Source organism: Nannospalax galili, unplaced genomic scaffold (genome assembly GCF_000622305.1).
Source record: "Nannospalax galili isolate Female #2095 unplaced genomic scaffold, S.galili_v1.0 scaffold691, whole genome shotgun sequence".
In the NCBI taxonomy this organism is placed as follows: domain Eukaryota; kingdom Metazoa; phylum Chordata; class Mammalia; order Rodentia; family Spalacidae; genus Nannospalax; species Nannospalax galili.
In genome coordinates, this window is record NW_008330362.1 from 286,197 (window position 1) to 299,043 (window position 12,847).

Consider the following 12,847-nt stretch of genomic DNA (forward strand, 5'->3'; position numbering starts at 1 on the left):
TTACTGAATCAAAGAGTTACCAGAATAACTTTTAAAAGAAATTCCTCTGATCTCTCCTCTTGAAGAAAACTTGATGGTATGAAAAAGAAATACTAGGGGCCTGGAGATCTGGCTCAGCAGTTAAGAGCACTGGTTGCTCTTACAAAGGACCCAGGTTCAATTCCCAGCACCTACATGCCAACTAACAGCTGTCTATAACTCCAGTTCCATGGGATCCAATGCCCTCTTCTAATCTCTGAGGGCATTGCATACATGGGTGCACTTACATATATGCAGACAAAATACCACATAAAATAAAAATAATTATAAAAGATATTTATTTTTAAAATCACTAAAAGTGATGACAAAGCAAAGAAATAATTTACCTATTTGATTTCAATCACAATAATTTAGCAAATATCCACTTTACTCACCGAAGTATATAAGGATCACATAAAAATTCTGGGTTCTATTTAGGTGAATTAATCTGACAAGTATTTCCCAGTCTCTGTTAACTAGATGTTAGAGTATGGAGGAAAATGAAGTGCTCTTTGTCTTTAAACACTCAAAAATCTGTGTAAGAAGGTAACATGAGACTATATAATCCAGGTGCCAAATTACGTTCTTAAAAGATCCTGCATCTATGGTGTAGGCACTGTTACACGGCCTAGCTAGCTAAGCATGAATAGGTGCTGGCCAGAGCTACCTGGCAGACTTAAAAGCATTTTCAAAGGACCATAGCCAATTGGCCACAAAGGAAGAAGTATGTTACCACCCAAGTAATGACTAAATTAAGCTCTGCTTTCTTCTTAGCATTCTAGCCTTTTTATAATTGCTTTTAATCCACCTCCAAATGAACAGGACAGCTTTGCATTTAAATATCAGCAGCAGGAAATGTTCGCTCTTGCCTAAACACATTCCCAGCCTGCTGTTGAAAGGTGAAGGCAGCTGCCTGCTTCAGCTGTGGGCCTAAACCACAGGGGCCAAGTCCAACAGGGTCGCTAGGAGCGGTGGTCGGTGAAGCGACGGATGGCCCTGGTGGAGGACAGGATGTGTTTAGGGGTTTAAGGAAAAATCTTCTACCCACTGAAAGAGCAAAATCGCCACTTGCTTTCAGGGTGTATTTCTGGCAGATATCGGGGTTGGTGAGCACCTGCTGGGACTTCTCGGTTCTTCTGTCTGAGAACAAGAAATTGGACACGTGACTAGTAGCAGAAACCGCTTATTAAGGAAGCAAAGCACTTTCGACAGTGGAAGTAGGCCAGATTTGGAGAAGGGTCAAAGGTTCAATGGTGTCTAGAACCTTCTAACCTTTTATGGGTTTCTCCCGCATATTTTTTTCTGCGCATGCTCTATTTTGTAGGTAGCCCACGGTCTAGGATTTCCATTCTTTCTGGCACTGGTTTCTTTCCTATGGTAATCCTAAAGTCGTTTGGACCTGCTCACTCCGCTGGCTCCGTGTCCCTTTCCTGCCTCTGGTGCAGAGTTAGTCTCTCCACTCTTCAGCGCCCCTTGCCTCCTTGCCAGGAGGAAGGTCACTCTGCCTTGCCGGGGTTGAGGTTACTCTTTTCTGGGAAGCCAAACCTGAAATAGAAGCTGAAGCCCTTTCATGGCATTGAGGAAGCCTTCCAAGCTGCCAGAAACCCCTTTTGTAAGAGGTTAAGCCCCCCTATAAAGGGTTTAAAACGCCCTGTCAAGCCTTCATCTTGTGCCTTATCAAGGTGCTATCAGCCTCCCTCAGGAACTGACAGGCTCCAGATGCCCCCAGAAGGCTTAAGCCTCCTCAACACCAAGAGGAGCTGCTCTGCCCAAACAGCAGACTACTGAAACTGGCTTCCTTATATGGTGAAAAGTGCCCTGCCCCTTTAAGGCCAAGAGACTTGGCTGCAGACAGTCCCTAGGAAGTTTGCGGGCAGCCCCAACCAGTGTCTGATCCTTGCTGCTGCGCAGGTGAGTTCGCAAATCTTCTCTCCGCATCTGCCCTATAGAATCATTCCCGTCGCCGGCTGGAAATGCTGCTGTGAAAGGCTAGAGAATTTCAGGGTCAGCAGATAGGGTGTTGCTTGCAGAAGTTTGAGTTGAAGGAAAAAAACAAGGTTACTAGAGAAATGTGCAGTAGTAATGCAGCCAGCAGGATGCGTCGAACTTCAGCAGGAAGGAAGAGGCAAGGTTACAGGAGGCCCTGAGCCATTCCAGGACCAGGGAAATTCCAGAGTCTAGGCAACGCAGTGAAGGATAAGTTTAGACTCTTGAACTGTATACGTATGTTGGTGAACTGCAAGTTGAAAGCAAACAGGGACAGGATGGAATAATGTGTCTGCAAGTGCCGAAGGCTTTGCAGGAGCCACAATGCTGACTGCAGAGGAGAAAGTACAGGCGAATGTTCACAGCTTCGCGCATGGAAGGCTGCAGCCTTAACCCTTTTTGTGCAGCCTGGCTGGTTACCAAGTAGGTTATCACAGACTTGGGGGTGGGGGGCACGACTAGGAGGAGCCTTGTAATGCATTGCACTAGAGACTAAAGACTAACTAGCCGAGGAAGACTCTGGTTGTGGTATCTCCACCGAACCACGTGCAAAGAGAAATTTTTCTAAGCTCGGGAATTCTGTGTCATCATCCACCAGCAAAGGGCTGGAAGACTTTGTCTCATTTAAGCTGATTATAGTTCCATCATTTACTGTGTCATCTTCCCCACATTTCTGCCCAAGACCTGTAGCCTCTTACGTTATTAATTTAAAATTAGCGAATTAGAACTTTTTAAGAGCTAAATATTTGCTAGCAGAAGCCTGTGTCTGTGAAAGGTGGAGTTGTAGACAAATGTAGACAGTTGGTTCAGGATTTTTATTGATAGCATAAGAAGAGGTGGGCGTGGTAGAGGAAGAAAAATACTTGATGGTCATTTTATCTCCTATCCCAAGTCTTTTAAAGGAGCCCATTCATCAGCTACAGTCAAAAGAGAAGTCTACCCAGGAATTTAAAAAGAGAGATGTGTTGCAGGACTTAGGGTCAGCTTTCCTCTTAACTCAGTCAGGGGCTATTCATCATCCTGAAACCAATGTTTCTATACTGTGATTGGGGGTAGGAGGGATTGGACTGAAACTGGATTAAAATTCCTTACATACTCCATGCGTTGTAAAAATATTTCATCTGAGTACTTATTGGAGAATTTATTATTAACTAACAAGGGCTCTATCCACTTTTTAGTTCCTCCCAAAGACTTCTTGAAAAAGAGTTTGTTTTATCAACAGGGATTTGTTGGTGTAAGGGCTCCTCCCGCCTGGTTTCTGACAGGTGGGCAAAGTGCTGAGTGTTGCTTGCTGAGTAGAAAGAGCCAATCTGGACTCTGCAATCATAAAGGACTAGCATGAGCTTTACCTAATCAGAAACACTAGCATCCCAAGCAAAGAGTTAGCTTTTTTGTTCTCGGCATAGGTGAGATCGGAGTGTATGGTCCCAGCATTGCTTCACTTTTGTGTCAAGCTAATGCAGAAAGCAGTGTCACATACATACTGCTTTTAGGCTGGCAAGATGGTTTAGATGATAGAGGGGCTTGCAAACAGGCCTGATGACCTGGTTTCTATCCCTTGATCCCACAAGGTGTCAGGAGAGAACTGACTAGAGTTGTCTGCTGACTTCCACAGGCACTGTGGCATGCTCACATCTGCACACACACAATTAATTTATTAAATACATAGTGCTTTCATATATATATGAATAAAAGTATATATTTTTTTCAATATGAATAAAGCCAAGAGAAGCAAAATCCCATCCCCAAAGCTGGGAAGTCGTGACAAGTTACAAATTGTGATCTTTTTTTATAAGTTAAATCGAGGCATTTAAAAAGTGAAGCTTCCTAAACATTTCACATAGCAACTTTCAGCCACATACCAACTGTACAACTGCACAAGGTCAGTTAAGTATAAGTTAAGTTTAAGTATGCCTTAATTTCCTTCTCATTAACATGTGGGTTGGAAGAAGCTTTCCAATGAAGTAGAAAGACCAATTGGAATTGAGCAGGTCTGGGCTAAATTCCACTCCCTTCACTTATTCTGTGACTTCAGAGAAGTTCCTTAGCCAGGCTGCACACGGGTATCCTCATTTGTAAGATAAATGAGTAACAAGGTTACTCGGTTTCTGAACTCCACAAATGGCACATCTTATATTTTGATGGGATTTGGGGGAATATCCTTCCTGGAGAAGGAATGAGGTTTGGAGGTAGAAAAGAGCTCTGTAACACAAGTTTAGAACCACAGTGGGTGAGTTCATCCCCCTCTTCCCAGCCCCCTTCAAGGAAGGAGGCCCAGCTCCCTAGGAAACCCATTCCTAATTATTAACCAGGCTTATTATGGGGTGTTCTTAAAGCACCCCACTTCTACTTATTTTATGTTCAAAGGCACAAAGAACAGGTGACTGTTTTCCTTTGGTATAAAAATATTCTGTATACTTGAAGAGCAACAGTAAACCATCTGAGTATCTCTATAAAAGGAGTTTGTGCTAATAAAAAGCACTTTTTCTGTTGTTATTATAAGGGACCTCTTACGAGTGATTCAGTAGTACCCAATTTCTGCTTCTTTTAATACATTCACATGTGTCGTTAAGAACACTATCATTGTTCCTTGCATTGTTTTCATTGTTCAGGCCACTTTGAAAGCAGGAATGTGTTATTGTAACAGGGATGTATGTGTCTGATATGCTTTGATACCAAAAACTGCCAGCTTTGGAAGATGGTAAGAAATTCCAGCACAGAACCATTCCTTTGGCAGTGCATATGACGGCATCCACAGCAGGTGGGGAAACTAAGCTGGCATTTCCCACTGAAAAGCAGGTCCCCCCACAGCTGACGTGTCCTAGATTACCACCATGTCCATCAGGAGGCAGGATTTAGATTCCATGTTTGGCCACTTAAAGTAGCTAGGAGATGCTGGGCTAGGTCCTTTATGTGTCAGAGCCTCAGTTTTATAACATGCATAGTAGGGAAGGTAATGAATCCTGTGCACACAGCTCAGGAGAGGCAGGGACCATGGCCAGAGCAGGTGACTGTGCCTGTTACATCTGAATACCCAACAGTTTCTAACAGAATTGTTGTACCTTGCTTATAAAACACTGACCCTGAGGGATAGGGAAATGGCTCAGTAGGTAAGAGTGCTTGCTGTGAAATCAAGACAACCTGAGTTCAAATACCCAGTACCCACATAAAAGCTGGGCCTGGCTTCTTGTGCCTGTAACTTCAGTGTCAGAGACAGGGGCTAGCTGACCAACTTCAAGTTCAATGAGAGACCCTGCCGCCCCCCCCCCCAAAAAAAATAAGGTGAAGAGAGCTAGAGGAAAATACCCAGTGTCTTCCTCTGGCCTCTGCAGGTACCTGAACTCAAAATGCACATGCATGGGGTTGGAGAAATGACTCAGTGATTAAGAGCACTGGCTGCTCTTGCAGAGGACCTGGGCTCCATTCCTAGCACCCACATGGTGGCTAACAACTGTCTGTAACTACCCCTGAATCCTGTGGCCTATAGAACTATATGCAAGTATAGGTATATGTTTAAGGCTATATAAAATCGATTTTAATAAAAATGGAAGTTTCTGCTTGGATAGAACCAAAATGAAGTAGGTGTTGGGGTAGTCATTGATCTGTGGCAGGGTTGAACATTGGTGAATGTGGTTTAAAAATGGCTGGATCTCACAGGGCTTTGGATTATGTTCTATTAAACCCTTTAACCACATGGGAAGTACTTCTGCCTGGTAACTGGTAGAAAGACTGGAGGAGGATGAGGAGGGGGAGGGGGAGGGGGAGGAGGAGGAGGGGGTGAGGAAATGTTTCTACATCAAGCAGGTGGACTGGAGAGGTTTGGGTAGCACTGCACTGAATCTCTTGATACATCTCTATTTGCTTTCATCTCTATAGATGAGTTTTTCATTCACAAAACTGCCATGCTAGAAAAGCTTAGGGAATTGTCTAGGCCAACATCTAGGCTTCAGCCAAACTATACTTAGAACAGTGGCGCCTCCCTCAGGGAAAGGGAGCAACTACTGCTCCATCTGTTACCTGCCCACTTAAGGGCTGCTTGTGAGATGGTCTCCCTCCACCTAACCTTGTCATTCAAGCCCAGTTTGTCTAGTGTGCTCAGGGTCTGTCCTTTATGTGTGTGGCAAGCTGACATCTGCCTGTGGGAAATTGTCACTAGGGTGAAGCCTGCAGAGCTCCTCATGCTGTGGCTTGACAGTACTTTCTAGTTTCTTCCTGATACTAACCATCATAGGAAGAGAGCAGAAATTCTTGTGTCCCCCAACTTCAGCACATCTACCCCCATCCACTCTGACTTCCTTCTGTCTATTGCATTAATTCCCAAACTAGAAAGCACATAAAGCATTCTTTAAGGCACAGATGGTGGCCCAATCCCCAGAGCTACTATCTGCAGGTCTGGGGCCTGAATATTTGCAGTTTCCTGTCAGTTTGCTGCTTGTCCGGGAGCCACACTTTGGAATATTCTTGTCACCAACACTAAATTTCAGCTCTAATGCTCCCAGATGCTGCACATCTTCCCACCTCCCGGGATAACATTTCCTCTGTTCTCGGGGGTACAGTGCTGTCTTCTCACCACACTTAACCATTGCTGTTTACTGAATTCTAATCATATAAGCATCAGGCGAAATGTCTTACGTTCTCCCAACACGCCTGCATGTTTGGTATTGTGAAGCAAACCCAACGAGGTTAAACAACCAAGCTCTCACAAGTGGCAAGAGGGAGAGGTGGGACTCAAACTCAGACACATCCAGCTTTCTACTTTCCACTCTTCTCCAGCTGGAAAGCTCATTTGCATGTGTCTGTCAACTTTAGTTCATTGGTAGCAGTTGCCTGGGTTGTGTGGAAGAGCCACAAGTGGATGGGTGACTGGCAGAAGTTCTGGCATTGACAGGCCACACTGTGAGGGCTCAGGAGCGGAGAGCAGCAATGTGTGCACCCCACATTTGTAGTCCCCACACTGTCTTCTGTTCATAGATCACTTCTGTTAGGAACTCAGGCTCAGATAAAGAACACAACTTCAAATTTTATTTCATTTAGATGACTGTTCCAGTGGGAACACAGAACTTATTTGCTTCTCCCACTCTTTCTCTGAATGGGAGTCTGAATTATTATTATTATTATTTTTTTGAGTATGGACTTGAGAGGGCATAATGAGCAGTACAGAAAAATGAGATGCAACTGACTTGTAGGAAAATTGACACCATCATGGGCATTCTGCCATGACCACTGTGTGCAAAAGTCTGCTGTGATCTGTCTGATCGCCTCATATTGAAAGGATTCATTGTGAATTAACAAGGAGGCAGTGACACATCCAGCTTAGCCCCCTCCTTCGAGCTTTCATACTCGCTGTGGGACTTGTTTTTAGTATTTCCATTCTTTATATAAAAATAAATGTAATAATGCCTTTTCCTCCATCTTAACATGTATTTATTTGGTTGTCTGTAGTTTTTGAGACAGGGTCTCACTCTGCAGTCTAGTCTGGCCTAGAACTGTCTATGTAACCTAAGCAGGACTCAAACTCATGGCACTACTCCTGCCTCAGTCTCCTCAGTGCTGGGATTGCAGGTGTGAGCCACCATACACAGGTCATCTAACACAATATGACTGTAATAAATGATATGGCTTAATGACATCCATTTCGTTCAATCAAAAGCATTTATAGAAATGGATCTGTGGTTAAGAGTGCTTGCTGCTCTTAAGAGGGTATGAGTTTAGTTCCCAGCATCCATATGGTGGTTCCCAACTGTCTGGAGCTCCAGTTCCAGGGGATGCTGTGCCCTTTTCTGGCCTCCAAGGGGACCAGGTACACACATGGTACACATACTTACATACAAACAATCATACACACAAAATAAAAATAAATAAACAGTTAAAAAATGTATTCCTGGGCACTGAAGAGACAGTAGAAACAAAATGTATTGTTCTCATGGAACTTACATTCTAGAGAGAAGAAAAGCAATGAGGAATTAAAGAAAAAAGAAATTGCCTATAATGATAAGTGTGTACAAAGAGGCAGTATGTGTCCTTTCCTTTCTTCCTTTTTTCCTTCCTCTTTCTTTCCTTTTGAAACAAAGTCTTAACAGAGCCCAAGGTGATCTCACTTGAAACCAACTATTGCACTCAGGAGGCTGAGGAAAGATCATGAGTTTAAGGGCAGCCTGGACCTCACTGCACTATTGTTTTTAAGAATGCGAGTCCAAGGATGCCAAATCTCTTGCACTGACACATTGTCGGCTCATGTTGTGCTCACATTTTCTATTGAGAAGCCTTCCACTTTAGAAACCTTCTAGAAGCCTTTTAGCCCTCTGAGGGTAGCTAGGTTAAAAACTGTGCCTCAGTTCAGGAAGAAACTAATGGAGAGTTGTGAGCTTTAAAAACTGGTATTTGAAAGATCACTTTGGAGGACGGGCTACCAGGCTTTCACCTGTAATTCCAGTACTGGGGAGACTGAGGTAGGATGATTGATAGGAGTTTTCAGCCAGCTTGGGGCTGAAGTGAGTTCCAGGATAGCCTGGGTTATATTGTGAAACCTCGTCTGAAACAAATGAATGAATGAATGAATTGATGAATGAGATGACTTAAGCTGGTAAGCGGAGGGAAAATCATATGAACACAGAGTCAAAGAACATAAATTCACCAGGAAGTCATTCCTGTCCACAGCAGAGATGTGAGTGGCCTGGGTGAGGTTTCGAGGAGTATTCTAATCTTCAAAAGGAAGACTGATAAGTAAATATAAAATAATGTTTCTCAGTGACATCCTGAAGTCATCTCTTTTGCGGGTGGGGGGGGGGCCCGTTTTTAACCAGCTGGTTGATTCTACTCATTTAAGGGATTTTTTTTCTAAGTAACCACACTTTATTCAAAATTTTTTTAACTTTAAAAAAAAACTTTTGAGAATTTCATACATGCATATAAGGTGTTATTTTTGTGGCACGGAATTACAGAACTTGATCTTTCCGGTGCAAGCCGGCTCTTCTGCACTTGCGCCCTGTTCATTCTTCTGCATTGTGTTCCTTGCTCAGAAAGGTGATCTGTTTGATTTGGACTTGTGCTTCTTGAATAACAGTATGTGGTTTCTCTCCATGAAGGGTCAACAGAAATTAGCCTACTTGTATCATTTTACAAAACCAGTGTCTAATCACATGAATAACAGGTACACTTATTCGCTGAAAGAGTAGCATTAAGTAACATCAAAATATCTTGAAAAGATTGCTGGCATTTTTGTGTTAATTTTACTCAACTATGAAAGGCTTCCAAATAGTTTCCAGGTGCAAAAGCTACACTCTTCCCAGTCAGAGAGATTCATTTCTAGGACTTTAAGAGGATCCCTTGACTGCCTCGCTCATAACTGCAGCTCCTGCACCCCACCCTCTGTTGGACCCTACACGCAGGATCCATAAGCAATGGGACCAGCTGGCTCACTTTCATAAGAACCCATTTCTCTTTTGTGAGGAGAAGCATCCTGTCCACTGGCTGAGCCTAAGGCATAGGCAAAAACAGAGAGAGTTGGTGGTCGGCCAGCTGTCCCCACACAGGTGTGTGTTTCTACAGAGTGGTAGGTGCCTCTGCAGTCAGGGTGAAGATCCTCCCCACATGCATCCTCAAAGCTGAGCATGTGGGTTGGTCATCACAAGTACTACGTAGCTTCTCCCTAAGTGGACAGAGCCAGGTGCTCACAGACTCACATCCTGCCTTCCAATTTCTGGATGACACTGAAGGGAAACAGAATAAAAGGCAATCCTCACAACAAAAAAACACACAAATCATATCTTCTTTACTTTAAACCCATCCTGCAACTACATAAGCCAGTCTCCCAAGAATTAAAAAAGTAAGTAAGTGTCCTTATAGTAATAGAAACCCAGAAAGAGGGTTGGGATGTAGCTTAGTTGGTAGAGTGTTTGCCATGCAGAAAACCCAGGGTCTGATGCCAGGACTGAATGACTGGTGCACCCCTGTAACTCCAGCACAGGGGAGGTAGAGGCAGGAAGATCAGAAGTTCATCATCTTCAGCTACATATTACATTTGAGACCAGTCTTGCTACAGGAGACCCTGTCTCAAAACAAACAGACAACAACAAAAACAGAGAGAGTTCTGCTGTCATCCCCTGGACCACAAGTAGGGCCCTGCAGGAGCAGCACACTTCCCTGCCCAGCCAAAAAAAGTGCTGTTGGAGGGTGGATATGCCAGGACTGTGTCAGAGAGAGCAAATACTTCTCATTGAGAAATCTTGTCTTTGCTATTGTTATCTAAGCCAAGCAAAATTTGGATAAGGTCACCTTCTTGGACTTCAGAAATAAAAAGCTAATCAATGCTGCACAACTGATGAACGCATCCCAAATCTTCATTTCTCCTTAAAGCCTCCTGTGCCCTAAACCAAATCCTCCCTCCCTCCCTCCCTGAACTCACTCTCTCTCTCTCTCTCTCTCTCTCTCTCTCTCTCTCTCTCAATATTTTTTTCTATGGTGAAAAACACCCCCACCAGCATCCTTCCTTTTTGCCTCCTTCTTCCTCTTCTATTTCTTAAGCGCCTCCAAAAGGAGCTACGCACAAAATCATAGGTTTTTGTTGTTTGTGTGTTTGAATCTCCAGCACTTAGCTATGTTACCTGACACTTAGTCGATGTTCAGTAAATGTTTGCTGGTTGAATGAATAGAGAGGGAGGGTATAAGAATAAGCCTAAGGTTGGGTTGGGATTTTTAAACCAATTCAAAGCTCCAAGAGCCAGCTTTCGCTTAAAACTTGCTTCTTCCTCCCATAAGATCTGAAATTCTTAGAATTAAAGTGAATGAGAGAGAAGGGAGTTTTAGATATTATAGCAATAACTTTTCAGACACCACAGTTTTAATACCTGTGTCTCCACTGAGATGCACCAATTTCACAGAATTGTAGAGCCACTAGTCTTACCTAGCCATTATGGAATATTTTATATTTATAAAAAAAAAAAACTAGTACAAACATGCTGAGTAGAAATTTCCAGATTCCTTACGCAAAGTTCTTCCCAGAGGGGAGAAAAAAAAACAAAAAACCCAAATCAGAAAGTTTAAAATTGCCTGCCTTCTCTGCCGAAGTTTTAAGCCTTCCATTTATTTAAAATATGGAACTCCCAAGCCTCATAATTAGAATTGCTAAAGAACATTCTTCAAACCTGGTCTGTCCAGCCAAGTTACCAAAAATGGTAACACATCGCTGGTGTGAGGCTGAAAGGAAAGGAAGGGACTGGGCTGGCAGCACGGAGGCAAGCACAAGCACGGGCCCATTCTAGAAGCCTGGACCTGAGACTGATATAGGACTTTAAGGCTGCTTGAGTCTTAGACAAAACAGGGAGGCCTGTGCACATGGTGATTCCAGCCTTGGGAAAAGGTCAACTACAGGCTTCTATGCCACTTTTTTTATACAGGTCCTTTGTTAGATGTTATCACTGGCAAATGAAGGAAGACTGCCTCCCAAAGTGTGGAATCTGCAGTGGTATTCCCAAGACATACCGTTTTAGTTTACTTCTCTATTGCTGTGATAAAACACTGATTAAAACTGAGTTGGAGAGTAGGGTTTATTTCAGCTTACAGTAGAGTCCTTCATCAAGGGAAGCCAGGGCACAAGTTTAGACAGGAACCAGAAGGCAGAAACTGAAGCAGAGACCAGGGAGGAAGGCTGCTTACTGGCTTGCTCCCCTGGCCTGTGCTCAACCTGCTTTCCTATACAACCCAGAACCACCTGCCCAAGGGTGGCACCACCCACAGTAGGCTCGGCTTTCCCATGTCACTCAACAATGAAGAAAATGCCTCACAGACATGCCCACAGGTCAATCTGATAGAGGAAATTCCCCACTTGAGGTTCCCTCTTCCAAAGTGCATCAAGTTGACAGTCAGAGCCACCATGACAGACACTAAATGGACATTTCCTTCAAAATATTGTCCATGAGTCAGAATAGCAAATGTCTCCAACCTCATCATTGGGGTGTTCTGTGGTAGGACTCATCCAGCCATTTTTCTATGCCCTGTTTACAACATGGTAGCAAGTGTCTTGAACTCTGCTTTTATTTTCCTATTCCTCTATTTTTATTTTCCTTTCCTTTGTAAAGAAAGAAGTCATTTGAACTCTTCTTAATTCTGTCCTGGAATTGAAGGAAAATATCATGGGACCATACTATACGTATAATTGACTGACAATAATAGACCTCATTCTAGTGCATTTTGGATATATTATTTTTGTGCGTGGATGTTCATCTGTGGGATGTGTGTGTGTGTGTGTGTGTGTGTGTGTTGTGTTTATGGTACTGGTGATTAAACCCAGAGCACAAGCAAGTACTCTGCTACTGAACTATATCTCCAGCTGTGTGTTTTGTTTGAGACAAGGACTTGTGTAGCCCAGGCTGTCCTCACTCACCATGTAGCTCATCAATCCTTGAACTCCTGATCCTCCTGCCTCAGCCTCCCAGATGCTGGGATTATGCTCAGTCATGTTTGATGCACTCTTCACAGGATTAGTGAACTCGAACTCAAGTGTGGTCCATGTGCAGAGAAGAGTCTGCAGCAGTTCCCAGCTATTGCGACTGTGAGAGATTGGGAAAAAGCTGGTATTCCAGTCTTGGGTTTCAGTGACTACCTTCTCAGCCTTCATTTTTCCCTATGTAGAATGGATGTGTAATCTTCTCCTAAGGGGTTATTGCTCTAGTCGTGGACATTTTGATTAGTATTTCTTTATTTGGATTAGAAATAGGACATTTAGGGGCTGGAGAGATGGCTCAGAGGTTAAAAGCACTGACTGCTCTTGCAGAGGACCCGGGTTCCAGTCCCAGCACCCACATGGCAGCTACGAACCGTCCTTAACTCCAGTTCCAGGGGAATC

General features: G+C 43.6%; 1 protein-coding gene across 1 annotated transcript in view; it reads left to right on the forward strand.

Annotated features, from left to right (window-relative positions):
- Positions 1 to 1,910: 1,910 nt before the first annotated feature.
- Positions 1,911 to 12,847, forward strand: part of Schip1 (schwannomin interacting protein 1) — a 179,499-nt gene continuing 168,562 nt past the window's right edge. Inside the window, exon 1 of the mRNA XM_017801727.2 lies at positions 1,911 to 1,929. The gene's annotated coding sequence lies outside the window, so the exon portion shown is untranslated. The remainder of the gene's footprint in view (positions 1,930 to 12,847) is intronic.